We start from the raw sequence: 23,022 nt of genomic DNA, 5'->3' as shown, positions 1-23,022 counted from the left end.
AAAATTGGAGTGACGAGAAAGAACATTAGAGAACGTTTGTGTCTTATCTGTCTCGCAACCATGTAGTCAGACAGAGTCCTAGTTCTTTTGACTCGAGGCGTGAGCACGACCGTCGTACCCTTGTGACATCGCCCATCGGTGCGGCGTAACGAGTCCATGCGCGGCTGCACGCTTAGGGCTTGTTCGGTTAGCTCTCAATCCATGTGGATTGAGCGGGATTGGATGGGTTTGAATCCCAAACAAGTCAAACTTCTTCACAATTTTTTCCAATCCCATCCAATCCATGTGTATTGGGAATAACCGAACAAGCCCTTAATATGCACGGTGGAAAGCAGATACCCATCACCCATGGCCATGGGCCATGGCTCAATCCCTCCCTGAGTCTGGGTGAATCAATCCCTTGCAATTGCAAGTTTGCAACCGAACATGCCCGCCCGACGTCGGATCCGAAACGCTCGGATTACTGGCAGAACATGCCGGCGGCGTCCCTGCCTGCCCCCGCGACCGCGAGTGCCGGCACTGCGGGCTGTGACGGCCACGCACTGGCCACGGGGATCGCCCCCCTCGAGTTTATTGGATCCGTAGTATCCCCAACAACGGGCTTCAGAAAAATGTTATCCCCAACATTGTAATTGGACTTTCGGTATTATAACAGTCTTTCCTTTGGTATTTCAGTATCCTGCACAGACTTAACCGTTGTCCACGTTCATCAACGACTAATCACCCGCAATCCTCCCTTGTTCAACTGAAAGACTCCGTTTCGCAAGACGCTTTCGTCACATGCTAACTCGCAGTGGAAGAAGAAGGCCACCGCGGCGGCGGCCGCCGCCTCCTCCAAGCGGGAGAGGGAGCGGGAGCGGAACAAGGAGGCGGACGAGGTCACCGTGGAGCTCCGCGCGGTGGGGTTCGACAAGGTGGTGCTGAAGCAGCGGCGGCGGATGCGGCGGAGGCGCCGCCTGGGCGAGGAGGAGCGCGCGGCCATCCTGCTCATGGCGCTCTCCTCCAGCGTCGTGTACGCCTGACTTGGCTAGCAACCGCGCCGCCCCCCGAGACGCCGCTCCCAAAGGCGGCGAAAGGAGAGGGGGCCCGATTCGCTGGACGTGCGGCATGATCTGAGCCCCAGACAGATCCGTCCGTCTGGATCTATGCTAAGTTTTCCCGGCTAAGTAGTAGCTCGTCGGTTCGAACAAGGCGAGTTAATAGTCCGTGTCCGTGCTAGGCTAGTTGCTCTGTTCCCCCTCCCGTTGCTTGCTGTGTTATTGCCACCGCCTCCTCTAGTTGTAATCCTGCCGCTAGTAGTGTGCTAGTAGTAGTTGTCCTGCTGTAACCTTCTCTTGCAATGTAAGGAGATATTATATGGTTGGTCATTCTTGCAATCCTAACGCTAGTCCTGTGCTCTTGCTGGATCTGGGCGTGCTTTTGGTGGAGATGCCCGGGTGCTCTCCAGCTAGCAGCACAGCGCGCTCCCGGCGGCGTCGTCATCGCCGTGCTGTGATCTGGTGGACGTAGGCGCGCGTGGCTGCTTGTCCGGCATGGTTCGATTTGACCTGCCGATGCTTTCATCTGATGTTGGAGCATCCATCTGATTCGAACTTGCTTGGTTTTCGAAAGTTGAAGCCTTCAACCTTCTGATCTAGGCACGCGAAATGGTCAGCGGCAGGCCAGCATCTGGGCAAGCACGCACGCACCCAGCCAGCCGCGGCGAGTCGGTGGCTGTTTCCTGAAAGGGAAGTCGCGTTCCAAACACTCGACAACGGCGGCGGAGGCGCCGCCCCTCCGCCAGCCGACGCGGCGTTGAAGCCGGGGTTCGGCGATGGATGTGCGTTGTGGTGGGCGAGCTAGGGTGGGATTTGATGGGGGATTTGGAAAGCGCGGTCGCCATTGTTGTGGGAATCTGGAGCATGTGACGAAGTCTGCTCCAAGCGTCTTGCGAAACGGGGTCTTTCAGTTGAACAAGGGAGGATTGCGGGTGATTAGTCGTTGATGAACGTGGACAACGGTTAAGTCTGTGCAGAATACTGAAATACCAAAGGAAAGACTGTTATAATACCGAAAGTCCAATTACAATGTTGGAGATAACATTTTTCTGAAGCCCGTTGTTGGGGACACTGCGGTTCCAATAAACTCCCCTCCGAGGCACCGCTCGAGCTCCGGCTGCTGCTGGTCAGCATCCGGATTCCGGACCCAAGTCCCAACCGTACGGGCAGCCGAGGGCCCTCAGAGATGGGCCGCCCATTAAGCCCATCGCCCTGTTTAAATGCCGTCTCTGCAACTGAGGCCGACGGGGCCCAAGATCAATGGCCAGGCCTCTTGCCACTCCATCCTATTCCACAGACCACGATCAGTGGCCAGCCAGGACCTATATTTCTATCAGGCACAACTACAGCACACGACACGTGTATCTTTTTCCTTTTTACATTTTTTTAAAAAATAATCGAAAATTCATAGATTATAATAAGAAGACAACATTGTGAGTGACAAAAATCCAATTATCTCCTCTAAATCCTTACATCTATCTATGGGTGTTGTCGCTCGGTGGAGCGGTAGGGATGTAAATGTTATTTTTTTTATAGACTGATTCTCACCGCCGGATAGAGGGTACAGGTCTATATCGTTGTGCATGTGAAAAAAAGTTATTGTGAACTGTAAGCTATGAAAAAAACTTATATAGGATGTGAGGCGTTAGAAAGCTAAAAACCAACCGGTGGAAATCACTTAAAGCCACTAAAAGTTATTCCATATATATTTTCATAGTTCCATCCGAAAATCAGTAAAAGCAGGTCAAAAAGTGCTTTCAGTTTTGTACTACCAGAGAGTCTTATTTTAGAAAAAACCGTTTTCTGAACACTATCTCTTGTTTAGCTTTAGAAGGCAAAAAGCCAAAATCAAAAGACAAACTTAACACACCTTTATCCTCTTGAGAAAAAGGTATCTCGTAAAAGTAGTCTTATATTTGACTGCAACGTTTGCTAGTCCATCCGATCAAATACTGACCACAAAATTTTTTTAGCTTTTTTTTTAGTAACATGCATGATATCATAAGATTTATGTATTTGCCGTCTTTCCTTATTTCCCCTTTTCTTTCTTGGAAGGGCATATAAGTTATTTATGTTTTCAGGGGACACATTTTAAAATTTAGAATTTCTTGCAAACAAATACAAATTTCATTTCAAAAAATGTTATTTCATTTTGTTAAAAGAGGAAATTCCAGCCTAAACCCTGGCCGCCGCTGCCGCCCACTACGCCCCCAGCATCCGCGGCCGGACGAGGTCCCCGCCGACGAATGCACGGCAATCCGCCTCCCCTCCCCTGCACCGTACCCCCCACGCCGACAGCTCCTCACATGGGCTGTCCGTGTCCGTCCGTCCCCATGTTTCGTTGCATTTGCGGTGCTCCTCCCCTTGCCTCCTGCATCGTCCATTCCCTCTGCACGACTACCGAAAGAGCGACGCCGACGCTGCTAGCCGCGTGAGATGTATACTCTTTGTTTTGGTTTCGGTTCTGGGCCTAGCGTCTGGACTGGGGACCCATCCCTCCCGGTCCCGGTCACGGCACGTTCGCCGGCCGGTGCACAGAGAGGGCGAGCTAGCGCGGTGCATGCATGGCTTACTACTATATTAATATTGTCTCTCTCCTGCTGCTGTGTAAGGCCAGCTGATTTTTTTTTTTTTTACTTTGTCTGAAACTCTGTGACGGTTCACTCGAAATGGATGTATATATGGCGCATGAACCCGGCACTGCCACACCCACACAGCATCAGTGAATGGTAGCTGCGTACTCCGCAGGTCTGAGGCCTGCTAGGGTCAATGTTTTATCCGAACCGAACCTAACCGTACCTGAGGCGGGCGGTGAATGCGGTTTTCAGACTTTGGGTTCAGTCAGAGCAGCTGACCTGACCAATTTGGAATGGAATGGAATGGAACCAAACCAATCATTGCCTCGCTCATTGGTAGCCACCGATGAACGGATGAATCAACGATACTCGATCTAGATGCTTGAAGCTTCATCATCACCACCACCATCTTTTTTTTTTTGGTACACGCAAGAGAAAACAATAATGGTTTCTGGGATAATGGGGAAAAGGGGGGAATTAATCAATCAAATGGTGAGGTGTGACGCGGGCGTTGAGACGGGTTTGGTGACAGTGACAATGTGCCTGCTGTGCTGGCTGGGCTGCTGTGCTGCCCATCCATGAGCCGCCGATCCATGGCATCACCATATCCCTTTCCCTTCCTGCGCGCGTTTCACGTGACCTGACAAGAAAAATTCTTCTTTTGTCCTCGTTTGGTAGAGCCGCCGATTTTTTAAATTTTCAGAACGCGATCCCAACTAGCAATTTCTTTTTCTTTTCTTTTCTTGTCTTCTCGACTGCACTGGTCGCCGCTAATTGAACAACGGATGAAGGGACATCATCATCATCGGTTGTTATTGTTAGAATATAATATAATATAATTAAATTGTCCGCTCCCTTCCCATCAACTTAAATTTTTAGGTTGAATTGGCAGCTTAATAGCTAGCTATGCATGAGCTCAGCTGTGTACATGTTATGCTATTCAGATGCTGCTACTCCCTCCGTTTCTTTTTATTAGTCGCTGGATAGTGCAAAATTGCACTATCCAGCGACTAATAAAAAGAAACGGAGGGAGTATTTGTTAACCGCTCCAGGGAAGATTCAGACACTTTCGCGCAGGCCAGGCCAGCAGGCCAGGAAACACGAAGCCTTGTCCCGCTCGTCTCGAGTTGCGTTGCGTGAAGCCGCCACCTGTGTCGTCGTCAATATGATCGGATCCCAGACAGCGAGCGCCCCTTCCGCGGACTGCTCCTCCACAGCGCCGGGACTGAGAGCACGGCCGGGGCAGTTCGTCGCCTGTTACCCAACAGCAACAGCGTTTCTCTCCCACTCCCATAGTCCCCATCCCTTCCCACGAAGGCGCGCGGGCCATGATCAGAAACTTCTCTGCACCGGCGCCTTCCCGGAAAAAGACAGCGAGCAGAGAGAGAGAGAGAGACGTCAGGATCCGACAATGGCGTCGGGTGGCAATAGGAGGGTCATCCATCCATCCATCCGAACCAGATGCATGCGCCGCAGCTGGTCAGGTTCCTCCGTTCAGTCTGATGGGACGCCTGTAACTAAATCTTGTTAGGGCGCGCGCGCGTGCGTGCTTTGTTTGTTTCTTCAGAAACAAGGCACGTGACCTTCACATTTCTACCTAGGCGGCGTGGAGCGTCTCAACCTCTTCGTCTTCAGAGCAGTAGATTCTGATCTACTCAACACCTATCAGATTCTGATCTGAGGAACAAAGACATGTGGCCGGCAATAGATCCCGTCCCGCGTGTGCTGGAGACTCTGCCGAGAGAAGATCAATGGAAGGTGTTGTTGGAGGAAGGGTCAAAGTTCATTGTTGGAGAGAGGGACCAATAAATGGGACACTCTTAGTGTTGTCCAAACGGGTCGGGCCAGTCATGCGGCCCGGAGCCCAGCACGAACATGGCTCGACACGCACCCGGCCTGGCACGGTGGCTAACAAGCTCGTGCCGGCTCGGCCCGACACGCGAGCTATGTCGTGCTTGGACCGCATGTGTGGCACAGCGTGCTAGGCCCGAGTACGACCCGTTTAGCCACCGACTCATTCACGGCCCGTTCGGGAGGGAGACAAAATATCTCGATCCTTGCCTCCTCGGCTTTACACCGTCAGTCACACGTAGGGATGGCAGTAGGACTCGTGGGTATGGATAACCGCGGGTTTCGTGCCCGGTGGATATGGATACAGGTAGAAAAACTCACCCACGGGTCCTATCGGGTTGGGTATGAGTAAAATACTTTACCCACGGGTATCCAGTGGATACCCGAGATATCAATATACCTCTTTAAATGTGCTACATCCACTAGAAAAACTCACCCGCATGCGTTGTTGATTAATGAATATTAATTTGTGTTGTGTTAACAGTCAACTGTAATGTAATCGAGACTAATGAGATATTGACAATGTTATGACTGACAACTGTCATGAACTCATTAAGTTTTTATTTTCTGTACTCGAATTTAAATCTATTGGATGTGATAATTATGAGTTGAGATATTGTATCGAAGTTCGTTCTCGTGTTGCATTGGTGCTTAGATGGAAACTAAAATATTTTATGTATTTATTATAACACTGCTCGAATGTTATTTAGTCTACAATAACATATCCATTGGATACCCGATACCTAGTGGATACCCGATGGGCATGGGTACGGGTACAGTTTCTCGCCCGATTAGCTTGGTGGGTATGGATATTTATAGAAGTCTCGGGTACAATTTCGGGTCGGATATTATTATACCCGAACAAAATCCGACCCGCTGCCAACCCTAGTCACACGCCCTCCCATTCCCAGCTCTCTGGCACCGTCGCTCGTCCCTCTCCTCTTACTCCGGTGTTCCCTCGATTGAACAGCTCCGACTCTAACTTCGGCGATCTTTCCTCTTGCTCCGGCGTTCTTGTCGGTTGTGTCACCGTCGAAACCGTAAGTCGGATCTGTCTTAACTCTTAACCCTAAACTGGTGCCCGTCGACAATGACTTTTTTGGTGCTCATGCTTATGTGGTGCTCCTGCTTGTTTTTTATTTTCATTTGTTCTTGCTTTTCTATGATTTGAAGGCCATTGAGGAGCCGGTGACGCCGTGGAGGAGCCGCTCAAAATCCCTAGATGGATCTTGATCCTATCGCTGAGGCGGTGGAGCATGCACTTGAGGATCACAATGTGGATGTTGTTGTCGACATCGATGCGATGGAGCCAACACCGACCATGACCGGGACGGTGACGAGGTCTTCGAGACCCACTGCCACTGGTAGTGGTAGCACTGCTCATGACACCCGAACGAGGAAGAGGCTACCCACGTCCAGGGTATGGGCTGACTTCGATGAGGTAACTGGTGTAGACAACAAAGGTAAGAAGGTAAGGGTCTCTGCCATTTGCAAACACTGCAAAAGTACCTTGTCTGCTAGATCTTCGTCTGGTACTAGACACTTGCTTAGGCACCAAGAACATCATAAAGCTAAGATTGTCGGTACCCTGAAACTAGGGTACCCCTGCTACTGTATAAAGACACAGTATCCACGCAGCTATCTCTTAGTCGCGTGGTAAAAGTGCTGTATGTGGGACCAAGCCATGACTCGCCCCAGCCTCGGGCGACTACTCTAGGTCCACAACAGCGCCTGACCCCACCACATGGGCGGGTCCGGAGCCGCCACGTGTCCAAAAGTGATGTACTCCAAGGCATCAACAGTGAGTCCGGACCCCCCATGGGAGAGTGCCGGACCCCTAGATATACAGTCCGGACCTCCAAGGTTGGTCCAGGACCTCCACGTGTGCAAGCCAGACCCCTGGAATGGGATCCGGACCCCCCCGTATGGGGTCCGGGCCGCCCACAATGGGGTCCCAAGGTTCCAGGACAGAACATACTCGGGCCTTGAACAAGGCCCATGCGGGGGTCCGATGCTGACACGTGTCCAGACCTGGTCTGGTGGGATCCGGACCTGTATGCATACACTCCTACTCCCCGCTCAGGCGGAGGCCCGATGCTGCCACGTGGCATACTACACGCGGCTTAAGCCAACGGGCGGAACCTAGCATGGCGCCTCTGGGCTACGCGCGCCTCCACATTCATTGCAGATAAGAAGTGCGTCTGACCATTCCACTAACAGGCGGCATGCTCAGTCCACGATACGTGGGCCGAGCTATTACTCACCATTACTCACACGTTTCAGCTATCAATGCTGCATGAACTGCGGTCATCAAGACTCCCGATGATTGCTCAGGCGTTACTAGCATTAGTTACTCACATAAGGTATTCCTTCCATTATGCTCCTGGGCCCGCATGTCGGGGCTCAGCATCCTTGTATGTGCCTCCCTTAAACTATAAAAGGGAAGTGTCACACTCGGTTTTAAGGGACAAAGCCAGGTGCATCTCATACATGCGCCAAAGAAGACAACATATATAATAACAGAGTGTATAGAGATAATGTCACAATATAATCAGAGTACTTAATACATAGCGGAAGTCTTACAAAATAAAAGATAAATATAACAGGATCTAGAATCCATCCTTGGCGCCAGAAAGTCAACTGGGAGACGACGACCTAGACCTCTCACGAACACAGCGCAACAACCACCATGCGCCTCCTCAAGTGGTACCTGTTCTTGACCTGTGGGGGGGGTGTGAGACAGCAAGGGTGAGCTCACACATGTTCATCGCTCAACAAGTTGTGGGGAATAATGTGACATGAACTCACCAAAGGTGGGAGTTCATGAAGTGTAAGGCTCATCAACAGTAGAGGTCAAAGCTAAGCATTGCTTTTATAAGTTGGTCAAAATTTTATTAGCAGTTACTAAGTGTAAGTAAATACCAAACCTTAAATAAAGTAATAGAACAAAATTAATAATAACCCATGCAATGCAAATGACAAAATTGAATTTAGGTTCCATAAATTTATCATCGGAGAGTCCTGAGCTGCTCATGACCGCGAGCTCGGCTAGTATACCAGTTTTACACTCTGCAGAGGTTGTACCCTTTACCCACAAGCCGTGTTTCCCATGTCGCCAGGGCTAGCTAGACCCTTAGACACTACCAAGGTGAATGACTAGGGATCCACTACGAGGCCTTTACAAAGTTCCACTAACTTCCGAAAACCCGCTATAGTTTATGGGAAGAGCACTTGCAAGAATCCCTCGTCTGACTGCCATCGCAGCAAAATCAACCCGAGAACCTCCTTGCATGCAACTCCCCTACTGCCCTTGCCCCTTTCGGGTAAGGTAGTCTTCCACTAGATTTCCTAATTAGTCAGCCAAGGGTTGCCATTCCTCCCTTGTGGTGGCACGTGTTTCTCAAGTTAAGCTCCATGTTCCAATTAACAATAATATAATGATCTTGACATGAACATAAATAAATAACATAATAACTGGAACATGGATATAATAAATGATTATCCCAAAACCATATAAAGCAATAGCAAAAACTACCCATATGATTCAGGGGCAAACAAGGTAATGAGATAAACAATCTAGGGTGACCTATTGGGTCCCATCAAAATTAAACCTATGCATGGTAAATGATTATAAAGAACATTATTGGGTAACAAAAGTGAATCAAGGGCACAACTTGCCTGGCACTTGAGATTCCAGGAACCAACTTGCTTTTCAGATGACACATGTCCTCACGCTAGTCGTAACAATACAAACAAACATGGTATAGATAAAATTAACATCACACCAAACATAAGAAAAAAATATATAACAATGATCTACGCCAAGCTACGAGACTAACGCAACTTGAACGAGTCAATTCAGAATTAAAATGGGGAAGTTATGAATTTCCTAAGGTTTTATGTATTTGATATAAGATTAGTTAGGAAATAAATTTTAATGTGACTTTCATATGAAAACAGTGGTACTATCTGATAAACAATAATATTATAAAATTATAGGAACCAAAATGGGTCAATTTGAACCTAATATGAATTTTCTAGGAATTTAATATGTTTCTACAATTAATTTAAACTGAAAAACCATTTTCTAAATGAATTTCCTGGTTTTAATAGGTGTCTGGACTGTGCGCTAAATAAACAGAAGTGCAGGGGCGAAAACATAAGTAATCCACAGACTCAGCCAAACCCTACAGTGGACGGCGGGTTGATTCAGATATTTCACGGGGTCTTTTACGCAAAATGCCTAGGTCGAAGGGGTATGGGCCAATCATGGTCGTTCGATCAATGGTGGGCGGTATGGATTAGATCCATAGACGTCAGAACCTGTAATTCTACGCGAACCCTTGGATTACCGATCAAGGGCCAGAATCTGCCCACGACAACCTCCAATCCGACCCGTTCGCCAAAGATCCAGCGGTGGACAACCCACATCTAATCCCCGCCGTGTATAACCCATCCAACGCGCCAAAGATCATCTTCCTCCTATCGCTCAGGTCTAGGACGACTGCGCGTCACACAGGCATCCGTATGGCCTCCGATGAACCGCACGGTCGCGCAAGCGAGGACCGCCGGGTAAACACCGAGGGGGAGCCCGGCCACGGTTCCGCCACCACTGGAGTTAGGTGATGAGCTTGCCTAGGACGCACGACCGAGATCCACGAAGAGTTCGTGTAGAAAATACATTACATCCATGTGTAGGGTGTTCTGACCTTGCGACGAAGCTCGACGAAGATTCTGTGGGCGCGGTTCGGTGAAGCGATGCTCCGGCGTGTTCGTTGAGTCGGACGGTACCCAGCCCGCGGCATGAGGTGGATCGCGGGCAGGATTCAATCGCTCTGATGAGCAATCCCCGTTCCACGTGATGGCGCCTCTCCGCCATGGTTCTTGGACCCCAGCGAGCACACACTTGACCCCCGGTCGCCAAACCTCCACAGCGAGCACCCAGATACTATCCTCAGGACTCGACGGGGCTTCTAAGCTCGATTGAATGGCAGCCTCGCGAGCACCTCCCTCTCTTCCTCACGGCCCACACGAACGGCCACCCAGGCGGGGTCAACCGCGGCTGACAGGTTCGATCCCCCCTGGTGCGTGGAGAGAAAGAGGGGGAGGGCGCAGTGTAGCTTTATCCTACCGCGAGCAACGATTTGGCGAGGCTACTGACGAGATTCACGGTGGCATCCCAGATTCCCCGCGTGACTTGTTGCCGCGGTCAACCAATCTCGGTGAAAGACGATTCTGTCGATTGGGGTCCATACGTCAGTGCAACGGACGCAGAGTGAAGCGGCAAGAGGGGCTGGCCGGTCGGGCCCGCGTGGCAGACGCAGAATCAAGAGGTGGGCTGGCGTGGGATCAGGCTCAGAATGGGCCAAAAATAGTTATTCCAGCCCAACAGGCTTTTTTTCCTTTTCTTTTTCATCTCTCCGTTATCTGATTTCTTTTTCCTCTTTATTTTTAGAATTCACATTTGAATTTAAATTCTTGTTATGAGATTCACCATTGATCAAAATGTACCAATTCAAATATTAATGGAAGGGGAAATATATTCTTATTTATGTATTTATTTTATCTCATTTGCATAGTATTCTCTTTTTTTTCTCCAATCTCAAATTATAAATTTCCTTTAGAACTTAAATTCCACTTTTGGGCTTTTTTTCTTAATATATTTCTTGTCACATTTTTTTTGTTGTCACAACATGCACACAACATGAAAACCCAGCATGATGCATATTTTAGTAGCATATATCTTAATAGTTATTTGTTTTTTTTAAAATATGGTGTTCATATGTGATGGTACATAAAGGTCAAACTCACATAAAGAGAATTTTTTCTCCTTTTATATTATTTCTAACAAATTGCAAATTGGGTATTACAAATCCTACCCCCCCTTAAAAATAATCTCGTCCCCGAGATTTAGGAGGAACGAGGGAAAAGATGGGGAAAATTTATGCTTAAGCTCTTCTTCTCTTTTCCAAGTTGCTTCATCTTCTCCTTGGTGACTCCATTGCACTTTGCACATCTTTATTACCTTATTTCTTGTAACTCAAGTCAAAGTATCAAGAATTTTGACAGGATACTCCGTATAAGTCAAATCTTCTTGAACACGAAGTTCTTCCATTGGTAACTGTTCCTCAGGGACACGGAGACACTTCTTAAGTTGAGACACATGGAACACAATATGCACATCAGATAGATTATCAAGTAGCTCGAGTTGATAGGCCATCTTTCCAACTTGCCTAAAAACTCAGAATGGGTCCAATAAAGCGAGGGGACAATTTTCCCTTGACTTTAAATCTCCTCATTCCACGAAGGAGTGACACCTTGGGGTACACATGATCACCTTCCTCAACCTCTAGTGATCTTCTTCTATTATCTGCGTAGCTCCTTTGCCTGGTCTGAGCTACCCTCAAATTCTCCCGAATTATACGGACTTGTTCTCCTGCCTCTTGAATAAGTTCAGGTCCAAAGAACTGTCTTCCTCTAGTCTGGTCCAAAATAGAGGAGTCCTGCATTTCCTGCCATACAGAGTCTCAAACGGTGACATCTTCAGACTGGCCTGGTAACTATTATTATATGAGAACTCAGCATAAGGTAGACTCTTGTCCCAACTACTACCATGCTGAAGGGCACAAGCTCTCAACATGTCTTCCAATACTTGATTAGTCCTTTCAGCCTGTCCATCAGTCTGAGGTAGGCCGAACTTGTCGGGGACCATAATTAGGGGTACCCTCAAGACTCCTAATCTCAGCTGGTAACCCCCATCTGCACAAAGCTGCAAAGGCCTGATGGGTGCGATTAAGTCAAGGGTCGGTCCACTCAAGGGACACGATCTCGCCTCGCCCGAGCCCAGCCTCGGGCAAGGGCAGCCGACCCTGGAGGATTTACGTCTCGCCCGAGGACCCCCTCCAACAACGGACACACCTTCGGCTCACCCGAGGCCCAGACTTCACCAAGAAGCAACCTTGGCCAAGCCGCCACGCCGACCGACCGTATCGCAGGAGCCTTTAATGCAAAGGTGGCCTGACACCTTATCCTGACGCGCGCCCTTCAGTCGACAGAGCCGAAGTGACCGCAGTCACTTCACCGCTCCACTGACCGGCCTGACAAGAGGACAGTGCCGCCTGCGCCGCTCCGACTGCTGTGCCACTCGGCAGAGTGAGGCTGACAGCAGCCAAGTCCGGCCTCAGGCGCCATAGGAAACTCCGCTTCGCCCGACCCCAGGGCTCGGACTCGGGCTCAGCCCCGGAAGACGACGAACTCCGCTTCGCCCGACCCCAGGGCTCGGACTCGGGCTCTGCCCCGGAAGACGACGAACTCCGCTTTGCCCGACCCCAGGGCTCAGACTCGGGCTCAGCCCCGGAAGACGACGAACTCCGCTTCGCCCGACCCCAGGGCTCGGACTCGGGCTCGGCCCCGGAAGACGACTCCGCCTCGCCCGACCCAGGGCTCGGACTCGGGCTCAGCCCCGGAAGACGACGAACTCTGCTTCGCCCGACTCCAGGGCTCGGACTCAGGCTCAGCCCCGGAAGACGACGAACTCCGCTTCGCCCGACCCTAGGGCTCGGACTCGGGCTCGGCCCCGGAAGACGACGAACTCCGCCTCGCCCGACCTAGGGCTCGGACTCGGGCTCAGCCCCGGAAGATGACAAACTCCGCCTCGCCCGACCCCAGGGCTCAGACTTAGCCCTGGCCTCAGCCGACAGTCTTCGCCTCGCCCGACCCAGGGGCTCGGACTCGGCCTCGGCCTCGGAAGACAGACTCGACCTCAACCTCAGAGGAGCCTCCGCCTCGCCCAACCCGGGGCTCGGACCGACCACGTCATAGGAGGCGCCATCATTACCCTACCCCAAGCTAACTCAGGCTACGGGGAACAAGACCGACGTCCCATCTGGCTCGCCCCGGTAAACAAGTAATGATGGCGCCCCGCATGCTCCATGACGACGGCGGCTCTCAGCCCCCTTACGGAAGCAAGGAGACGTCAGCAAGGACTCGACAGCCCCAACAGCTGTCCTTCCACCAGGCTCCAGCGCTCCTCCGACGGCCACGACGCCACACGAATCGGGTGCCAAAACCTCTCCGGCTGCCACGACGGCATGTACTTAGGGCGCTAGCTCTTCTCCGCTAGACACGTTAGCACACCGCTACACCCCCCATTGTACACCTGGATCCTCTCCTTACGCCTATAAAAGGAAGGTCCAGGGCCCTCTTACAGACGGTTGGCCGCGCGGGGAAGGACAGGACGGCGCTCGCGCAAGCCTCTCGCTCCCTCCCGCGTGGACGCTTGTAACCCCCTACTGCAAGCGCACCCGACCTGGGCACGGGACAAACACGAAGGCCGATGGTTTCCCCTTTTACGCCTGTCTCCCTCCGGCTTCTTCCCCCCTTCGCGCTCCGTCTCGCGCCGACCCATCTAGGCTAGGGCACGCGGCGACAATTTACTCGTCGGTCCAGGGACCCCCCAGGGTCAAAACGCCGACAGTTGGCGCGCCAGGTAGGGGCCTGCTGCGTGTTGACGAACAGCTTCCCGTCAAGCTCCAGATGGGTAGTCTCCAGCAACCTTTCCAGCCCGGGACGGTGCTCCGTTTCGGGAGTCTTGAGTTCATGTCCCTCGACGACAGCTACGACATGATACTCCTTCCCCCGCCGCGCGACAGCGACAATGGCGGCCGACAATCCACCCGCCGGCGGCGGAATCGACGACGTCTTCCCCACGTGGCGGAAGAACGACATTCGAGCTTGTCTCGTCCCCTCCCCCGCCGACGGAGGAGGAGGCGGGGCAACCAAGGCCAAGCAGGCGGCGGCATCTCATCGGCTGTCGAGCGAGTCGACGGCGCCGACGCCCCAACAGGGGGCACGTCGGGCATCGACCTCGCGTCTGAGACGAAGACGAGCGCTGTCTCCCCGCAACACGCCAACTCCAAGCAAACGGACGACGCCAGCACGCTCGCAAAGGACTTGCTGGGCGTCACCCTCGTACCTGAGACGACGGTGTAGTCTGCCCCTGACGCGACTTCGTCACCGCCCGTCGACCAAGAGGTACTGACCGACTCCCATCTCGTGCCTTTTGGATTCAGCCTCGACCCACCTAGCGACTTCGCTTCGGTGGACGCTCTCATAGAGGCGAGTCCAAACCCTCTGGGGTATTGTATGTGGTCACCCTAGGACCGGCTGACGGCCGTCTCGACCTACGGGCCCTCGGGTTCCGAGGAAGATGACGAGCCTGACTTTTGTTGGGATTTCTCTGGACTTGGTAACCCCAGTGCCATGCGGGACTTCATGACCGCATGCGACTACTGCCTTTCCGATTGTTCTGACGGTAGCCGCAGCCTCAACGACGAGGACTGCGGCCCAAGTCGTGAATGTTTCCACGTTGATCTAGGGGGTCCCGGCAAAGGCAACCATCTTGGTACGCCGGAAAACGGTGATCCCCCTAGGTCTGCGCCTCGCGTTGACATCCTTCGGGAGCTAGCTGTGGTCCCCGTCCCGGCGGGGGGTCACGACCCACAGCTCGAGCAAATCCGCGAGATGCAGGCCAGGCTCGACGAGGGAGCAGGAACACTTGAGCCATTCCGCCGGGACATCGGGCAGGAATGGGCAGGCCAACCTCCAGCCGGAGAAGCGCGTCATCTACCCCAGGGCATCCAGCACCGCATCGCCGACGATGTCAGGGCAAGGCCGCCACCGGCTTCCAGTGGGGTCGGCCAGAACCTGGCTGCAGCGGCAATACTTCTCCGCGCGATGCCGGAGCCATCTACCACCGAGGGGCGGCGTATCCAGGGAGAGCTCAAGAATCTCCTGGAGGATGCCGCGGTCCGACGGGTCGAAAGCTCCATGTCCCAAAGGCAGGGGTACCCCTCGGAACATCGCGCTGCGACTTCCCGATTCATGCGGGAAGCCTCGGTCCACACCGGGCGCACGCGCAACACAGCGCCTGCGGCCCCGGATCGCCTCGGCAACGGACACCCTCACCGCAACCGTCGAACCCACCTCGACGAGAGGGTGCGCCGAGGCTACCACCCCAGGCGTGGGGGACGCTACGACAGCGGGGAGGATCGGAGTCCCTCGCCCGAACCACCCGGTCCGCAGGCTTTCAGCCGAGCCATACGACGGGCGCCGTTCCCGACCCGGTTCCGAACCCCGACTACTATCACAAAGTACTCGGGGGAGACGAGACCGGAACTGTGGCTCAAGGACTATCGGCTGGCCTGCCAACTAGGTGGGACGGACGATGACAACCTCGTCATCCGTAACCTCCCCCTATTCCTCTCCGACTCCGCTCGGGCCTGGCTGGAGCATCTGCCTCCGAGGCAGATCTCCAACTGGGACGACCTGGTCCAAGCCTTCGCCGGCAACTTCCAGGGCACGTACGTGTGCCCTGGGAACTCCTGGGATCTCCGAAGCTGCCGCCAGCAGCCAGGGGAGTCCCTCCGGGACTACATCCGGCGATTCTCGAAGCAGCGCACCGAGCTGCCCAACGTCACCGACTCGGATGTCATCGGCGCGTTCCTCGCTGGCACCACCTGCCGCGACCTGGTGAGCAAGCTGGATCGCAAGACCCCCACCAGGGCGAGCGAGCTGATGGACATCGCCACCAAGTTCGCCTCTGGCCAGGAGGCGGTTGAGGCCATCTTCTGGAAGGATAAGCAGCCCCAGGGCCACCCACCGGAAGATGTCCCCGAGGCGTCAACTCAGCGCAGCACCAAGAAGAAAGGCAGGAAGAAGTCGCAAGCGAAACGCGACGCCGCCGACGCGGACCTTGTCGCCGCTGCCGAGTACAAGAACCCTCGGAAACCTCCAGGAGGTGCCAATCTCTTTGACAAGATGCTCAAGGAGCCGTGCCCCTATCATCAGGGGCCCGTCAAGCACACCCTTGAGGAGTGCGCCATGCTTCGGCGCCACTTTCACAAGGCCGGGCCACCTGCGGAAGGTGGCAGGGCCCGCGACGACGATAAGAAGGAGGATCACAAGGCAGGAGAGTTCCCCGAGGTCCGCAACTGCTTCATGATCTACGGTGGGCCAGTGGCGAACGCCTCGGCTCGGCACCGCAAGCAAGAGCGTTGGGAGGTCTGCTCAGTAAAGGTGGCAGCGCCGGTCTACCTAGACTAGTCCGACAAGCCCATCACCTTCGACCAGGGCGATCACCCCGACCGCGTGCCGAGCCCGAGGAAATACCCGCTCGTTGTCGACCCCGTCATCGGCAACGTCAGGCTCACCAAGGTCCTCATGGACGGAGGCAGCAGCCTCAACATCATCTACGCCGAGACCCTCGGGCTCCTACGGATCGACCTATCCTCGGTCCGGGCAGGTGCTGCGCCTTTTCACGGGATCATCCTCGGGAAACGCGTCCAACCCCTCGGACAACTCGATCTACCCGTTTGCTTTGGGACACCCTCCAACTTCCGAAGGGAGACCCTCACGTTCGAGGTGGTCGGGTTTCGAGGAACCTACCACGCAGTGCTGGGGAGGCCATGCTACGCCAAGTTCATGGCCGTCCCCAACTACACCTACCTCAAGCTCAAAATGTCGGGCCCCAACGGGGTCATCACCGTCGACCCCACGTATCGACACGCAAACAAATGCGACGTGGAGTGCGTGGTGTACGCCGAGGCCCTCGCCGAATCCGAGGCCCTCATCGCCGACCTGGAGAGCCTCTCTAAGGAGGCGCCAGACGTGAAGCGTCGTGCCGGCAACTTTGAGCCGGCGGAGATGGTTAAGTCCGTCCCTCTCGACCCCAGCAACGACGCCTCCAAGCGGATCCGGATCGGCTCTGAGCTCGACCCCAAATAGGAAGCAGTGCTCGTCGACTTTCTCCGCGCAAACGCCGATGTTTTCGCGTGGAGTCCCTCGGACATGCCCGACATACCGAGGGTTGTCGTCGAGCACTCGCTGGATATCCGAGCTGGAGCCCGACCCGTGAAGCAGCCTCTGCGCCGATTTGACGAAGAAAAGCGCAGAGCCATAGGCGAGGAGATCCACAAGCTAATGGCAGCAGGGTTCATCAAAGAGGTATTCCATCCCGAATGGCTTGCCAACCCTGTGCTTGTGAGAAAGAAAGGAGGGAAATGTCGGATGTGTGTAGACTACACTGGTCTAAACAAAGCATGTCCGAAAGTTCCCTACCCTCTGCCTCACATCGATCAAATCGTGGATTCCACTGCTAGGTGCGAAACCCTGTCTTTCCTCGATGCCTACTCAGGGTATCACCAAATCAGGATGAAAGAGTCCGACCAGCTCGCGACTTCTTTCATCACACCCTTCGGCATATACTGCTATGTTACCATGCCGATTCGGGTTGAGGAATGCGGGTGCGACATACCAAAGGTGCATGAACCACGTGTTTGGCGAACACATTGGTCGAACGATCGAGGCCTACGTCGATGACATCGTAGTCAAGGCGAGGAAAGCCTCCGACCTCCTTTCCGACCTTGAAGTGTCATTCCGATGTCTCAAGGCGAAAGGCGTAAAGCTCAATCCCGAGAAGTGCGTTTTCGGGGTCCCCCGAGGCATGCTCTTGGGGTTCATCGTCTCCGAGCAGGGCATCGAGGCCAACCCGGAAAAAATCGTGGCCATCACCAACATGGGGCCCATCAAGGACTTGAAAGGCGTACAGAGGGTCACAGGATGCCTTGCGGCTCTGAGCCGTTTCATCTCACGCCTCGACGAAAGAGGCCTGCCTCTGTACCGCCTCTTAAGGAAGGCCGAGTGCTTCACTTGGACCCCTGAGGCTGAGGAAGCCCTCGGGAACCTGAAGGCGCTCCTCACGAACGCGCCCATCTTGGTGCCTTCCGCTGCCGGAGAAGACCTCTTGATCTACGTCACCGCTACCACTCAGGTGGTCAGCGCCGCGATCGTGGTTGAGAGACAAGAAGAAGGGCATGTATTGCCCGTCTAGAGGCCAGTCTACTTCATCAGTGAGGTACTGTCCGAGACCAAGATCCGCTACCCACAAATTCAGAAGCTGCTGTACGCGGTAATCCTGACGTGGCGGAAGTTGCGACACTACTTCGAGTCTCATCCGATGACTGGGGTGTCATCCTTCCCCCTGGGGGAGATCATCCAGTGCCGAGAGGCCTCGGGTAGAATTGCAAAGTGGGCGGTGGAAATCATGGGCGAGACGATCTCGTTCGCCCCTCGGAAGGCCATCAAGTCCCAGGTCTTGGCGGACTTTGTGGCTGAATGGGTCGACACCTAGCTCTCGACAGTTCCGATCCAACCGGAACTCTGGACCATGTTTTTTGACGGGTCGCTGATGAAGACAGGGGCAGGCGCGGGCCTGCTCTTCATCTCGCCCCTCGGAAAGCACCTACGCTACGTGCTACGCCTCCACTTCCCAGCGTCCAACAATGTGGCCGAGTACGAGGCTCTGGTCAACGGGTTGCGCATCGCCATCGAGCTAGGGGTCCAACGCCTCGACGCTCGCGGTGACTCACAGCTCGTCATCGACCAAGTCATGAAGAACTCCCACTGCCGCGACCCGAAGATGGAAGCCTACTACGATGAGGTTCGGCGCCTGGAAGACAAGTTCTACGGGCTCGAGCTCAACCACATCGCCCGACGCTACAACGAGACTACGGACAAGCTGGCTAAGATACCCTCGGGGCGAACAACGGTTCCCCGGACGTCTTCTCCTGAGACCTGCACCAACCCTCCGTCAAGACCGACGACACGCCCGAGCCCGAGAAGGCCTCGGCTCAGCCCGAGGCACCCTCAGCTCTGCCCGAGACACCCTCGGCTCGGCCAGAGGCAACCTCGGCCCCCGAAGATGAGGCACTACGCGTCGAGGAAGAGCGAAGCGGGGTCACGCCTAATCGAAACTGGCAGACCCCGTACCTGCAATATCTCCACCGAGGAGAGCTACCCCTCGACCGAGCCGAAGCTCGGCGGTTGGCGCGGCGCGCCAAGTCGTTCGTCTTGCTGGGGGACAGGAAGGAGCTCTACCACCGCAGCCCCTCAGGCATCCTCCAGCGATGCATATCCATCGCCGAAGGCCAGGAGCTCTTACAAGAAATACACTCGGGGGCTTGCGGTCATCACGCAACACCTCGAGCCCTTGTTGGAAACGCCTTCCGACAAGGCTTCTACTGACCGACCGCGGTGGCCGACGCCACTAGAATTGTGCGCACCTGCAAAGGGTGTCAATTCTACGCAAGGCAGACCCACCTACCCACTCAGGCTCTGCAGACCATACCCATCACCTGGCCGTTTGCTATGTGGGGTCTGGACCTCGTCGGCCCCTTGCAGAAGGCACCCAGGGGCTACACGCACCTGCTGGTCGCCCTCGACAAATTCTCCAAGTGGATCGAGGTCCGGCCCCTAAACAACATCAGGCCCGAACAGGCGGTGGCGTTCTTCACCAACATCATCCATCGCTTTGGGATCCCGAACTCCATCATCACCGACAACGGCACCCAGTTCACCGGTAGAAAGTTCCTGGACTTCTACGAGGATTACCACATCCGGGTGGACTGGGCCGCCGTGGCTCACCCCATGACGAATGGGCAAGAAGAGCGTGCCAACGGCATGATCCTGCAAGGGCTCAATCCGCGGATCTACAACAACCTCAACAAGTTTGGCAAGCGATGGATGAAGGAGCTCCCCTCAGTGGTCTGGAGTCTGAGGACAACGTCGAGCCGAGCCACGGGCTTCACACCGTTCTTTCTAGTCTATGGGGCCGAGGCCATCTTGCCCATAGACTTAGAATACGGTTCCCCGAGGGCGAGGGCCTACGACGATCAAAGCAACCGAGCTAACCGAGAAGACTCACTGGACCAGCTGGAGGAGGCTCGGGACATGGCCTTGCTACACTCGGCGCGGTATCAACAGTCCCTGCGACGCTACCACGCCCGAGGGGTTCGGTCCCGAGACCTCCAGGTGGGCGACCTGGTGCTTCGGCTGCAACAAGACGCCCGAGGGCGGCACAAGCTCACGCCTCCCTGGGAAGGGTCGTTCGTCATCGCCAAAGTTCTGAAGCCCGGGACGTACAAGCTGGCCAACAATCAAGGCGAGGTCTACAGCAACGCTTGGAACATCTGACAGCTACGTCGCTTCTACCCTTAAGATGCTTTCAAGTCGTTCATACACCTCGTTCACACACAAAGTCTAACCATCAAGGAAGGGTCGGCCTTGCCTCGGCAAAAAGCCCGACCCTCCCTCGGGGGCTAGAAGGGGGGAACCCCTCTGCGTCAAAATTTTTCCTCGGAAAAAGATCTTTTCTGCCAGAATATCTCTCGTGCTTTTCGACTACTTCGAAAGTGGATCCTGAAAACGATGGAGTACACGTAAGCAGCCAAGGCCGATCGAGCCGAGGGACTCCTACGCCTCCGGGATACGGATACCTCACTCATCACCTTCTGCGATAAGTAACTCACGCTCGGATAAGCGATTTCGCTGATCGAACAAGTCCCAACGCTCGAAGACCCTTCTGCCGAAACGATTTTTCGGGCCTTCTCGACTACATCGACAGCAGAATCCGGCGGACGAGTAAGAGTACACGTAAGCGGCAAGGCCGACCGAGCCGAGGGATTCCTACGCCTCCGGGATACGGATACCTCACTCATCACCTTCCGTGAAAAGTAACTCTCGCTTGGACAAACAACTCTGTTACCGACAAATAAGTCCAGATACTCGAAGCAAGGGGAAAAGACACGCAGATTTACAACACGACGTCAGTATGTTTGGGCCTCGGCGGCCGCAGAAAACATACGCACACTACAAGATAACCCGATCCTGCAGGCTCGGACCTTGACGGTTGAAGGGAGCAGCAGCACCCTCGGCGTCAACTACACCTTCGGCGCGGTCCGACCTAGCCTCGGACGGCGACACGGTCGGAGGATCTCCACTTCGAAGGACGACATCAGCACCACGCTCGGGCCATCGCCGCCAGGGTCTCTTCCAGGAGTCCGGCTCGAGCAGACGGCTCGGCCGGTCACCCCGAAGCCTCAGCCAGTTGTCCCCCGAGGACATCAGCCCGGCTCGTGGCCTCGGCAACTCAACTCCGACGCTGGTCCCGCCAGTGGACGGCCCGGCCGGGGCTCTGGCCGACGAAGTCTTATTTTCGAGTCAACTCCGCCTCTGTCTGTGCTGACACCGCTACCTCCGGCTTCGGCTCATCGAAGAGCGGCCGAGGGTTTCTTTAACTAAGCAAGAGAAACCTCGGACAGCAAGGTCGACCGAGCCGAGGGACTCATACGCCTCCGGGATAAGGATACCTCACTCGTCACCTTCGCACGAGGCAACTCACGCTTGGTGAAGCGGTTCAGATAGCCGACAGACGAGTCTTAGTGCTCGGAATGAAGAAAAAACACGACTCCGTGCCGAAAATACATACATGTTCAGGCCCCGATAGCCACAATGAACATACGCCAGCACTCAAGGTGCCATTACAAACGGAACTTCGGTTCCGCCCCCGCGGGTATGAACAACCTCCACACCGGAGAGCCTGCGGGGCAACAAGCTCCGGGCGACCCGCCAGCGACCTCTGCAGCAGCAGCCATGGTCCCAGGACGGACACAGCCACCGGAAGGCTCTCGTTCGCGTCCCCACTCAAGGGACGCGAACCAGACATTAAAGCCAAAAGAGCCAGAGGTCGGTCCGTAGGCGGCGCTGACGGCCCCGACAGCGGAGAAGCTTTCTTCAGCTGCCACCATGTCGACACCGATGGCGACGTCCACCTGTCCACCAATGCTGCACCAGCAAGCGCAGGCCGCTCCAAAGCGCACCGGCAGGCCCTCACTCCCGTCCTCGCCACGAAAGCGAGGACAGAGGATGGAATGTTGCATCCTAGCTGGGCAGCAACAGTTCGCCTTCCCCGGCATGGCTGGAGGACGCCTCCTCCACAGAGCTGGAGGATGGTTTCCACCACCAGAAGCTGGAAGAAGAGGTGGTCGGCCGACCCGTGCAGGAGGTAGAGCTTCGGCTCAGCCAGGCCCCCACCCCAGCCAGGATGACGAAGATCCTTGAAGCTGGGGGCGGGACCAAGATCACAGCCTGGCTTGCTTCTCCCCACCACCGAACTGGAGGTCACCGTCTTGGGTGACCACCGGCAAGGGGATGCGGCCGGGCTGCCTGACGAAAATCCTTGAAGCCGAACGATGGCTGAAAGGTACCAACTTCCACGAAGTTGCGTTTCCCCAACAATGACAAGGCGGAAGAACCACGGGCTTCCCCATCTGGGGGCTCGAAAGGTGGAAAGACACGATGCATGAGGGGAGCGCGAAGACATGGTTGCCCTTCAAGGGGGTCGCCCTCCTTTTAAAGGCAACTCTCCCCACTTGCGTCCTCAGTCGTCGTGGGCTGAGTCTTCTCCAACACGCTCCAAGGTCCTCCCCCTACGACACGGGGGCTGGGTCCCACGCGTCATGCAAGCTGGCCCAGGGCAGAAGAAGACAAACCACCACGCGCGGCGCGCGCAACTGCCCAGCGGTTAAAAGCATTCCCCCACTTTCGCCCAGACCAGCGGGTGAGAGGGCGGACCGCCGTGCAGGCGGCATGCAACCGCACTGAAGGGGCGCACCCTTTCGACTTCGACACGCCCAGCATGGAGGCCCAGGCCCATGCGTCAT

The sequence above is a fragment of the Zea mays genome, chromosome 1 (assembly GCF_902167145.1).
Source record: "Zea mays cultivar B73 chromosome 1, Zm-B73-REFERENCE-NAM-5.0, whole genome shotgun sequence".
NCBI classification, from domain to species: Eukaryota; Viridiplantae; Streptophyta; class Magnoliopsida; order Poales; family Poaceae; genus Zea; species Zea mays.
The sequence above is the reverse complement of the archived record's forward strand: the minus strand, read 5'-3'. Positions refer to the sequence as shown.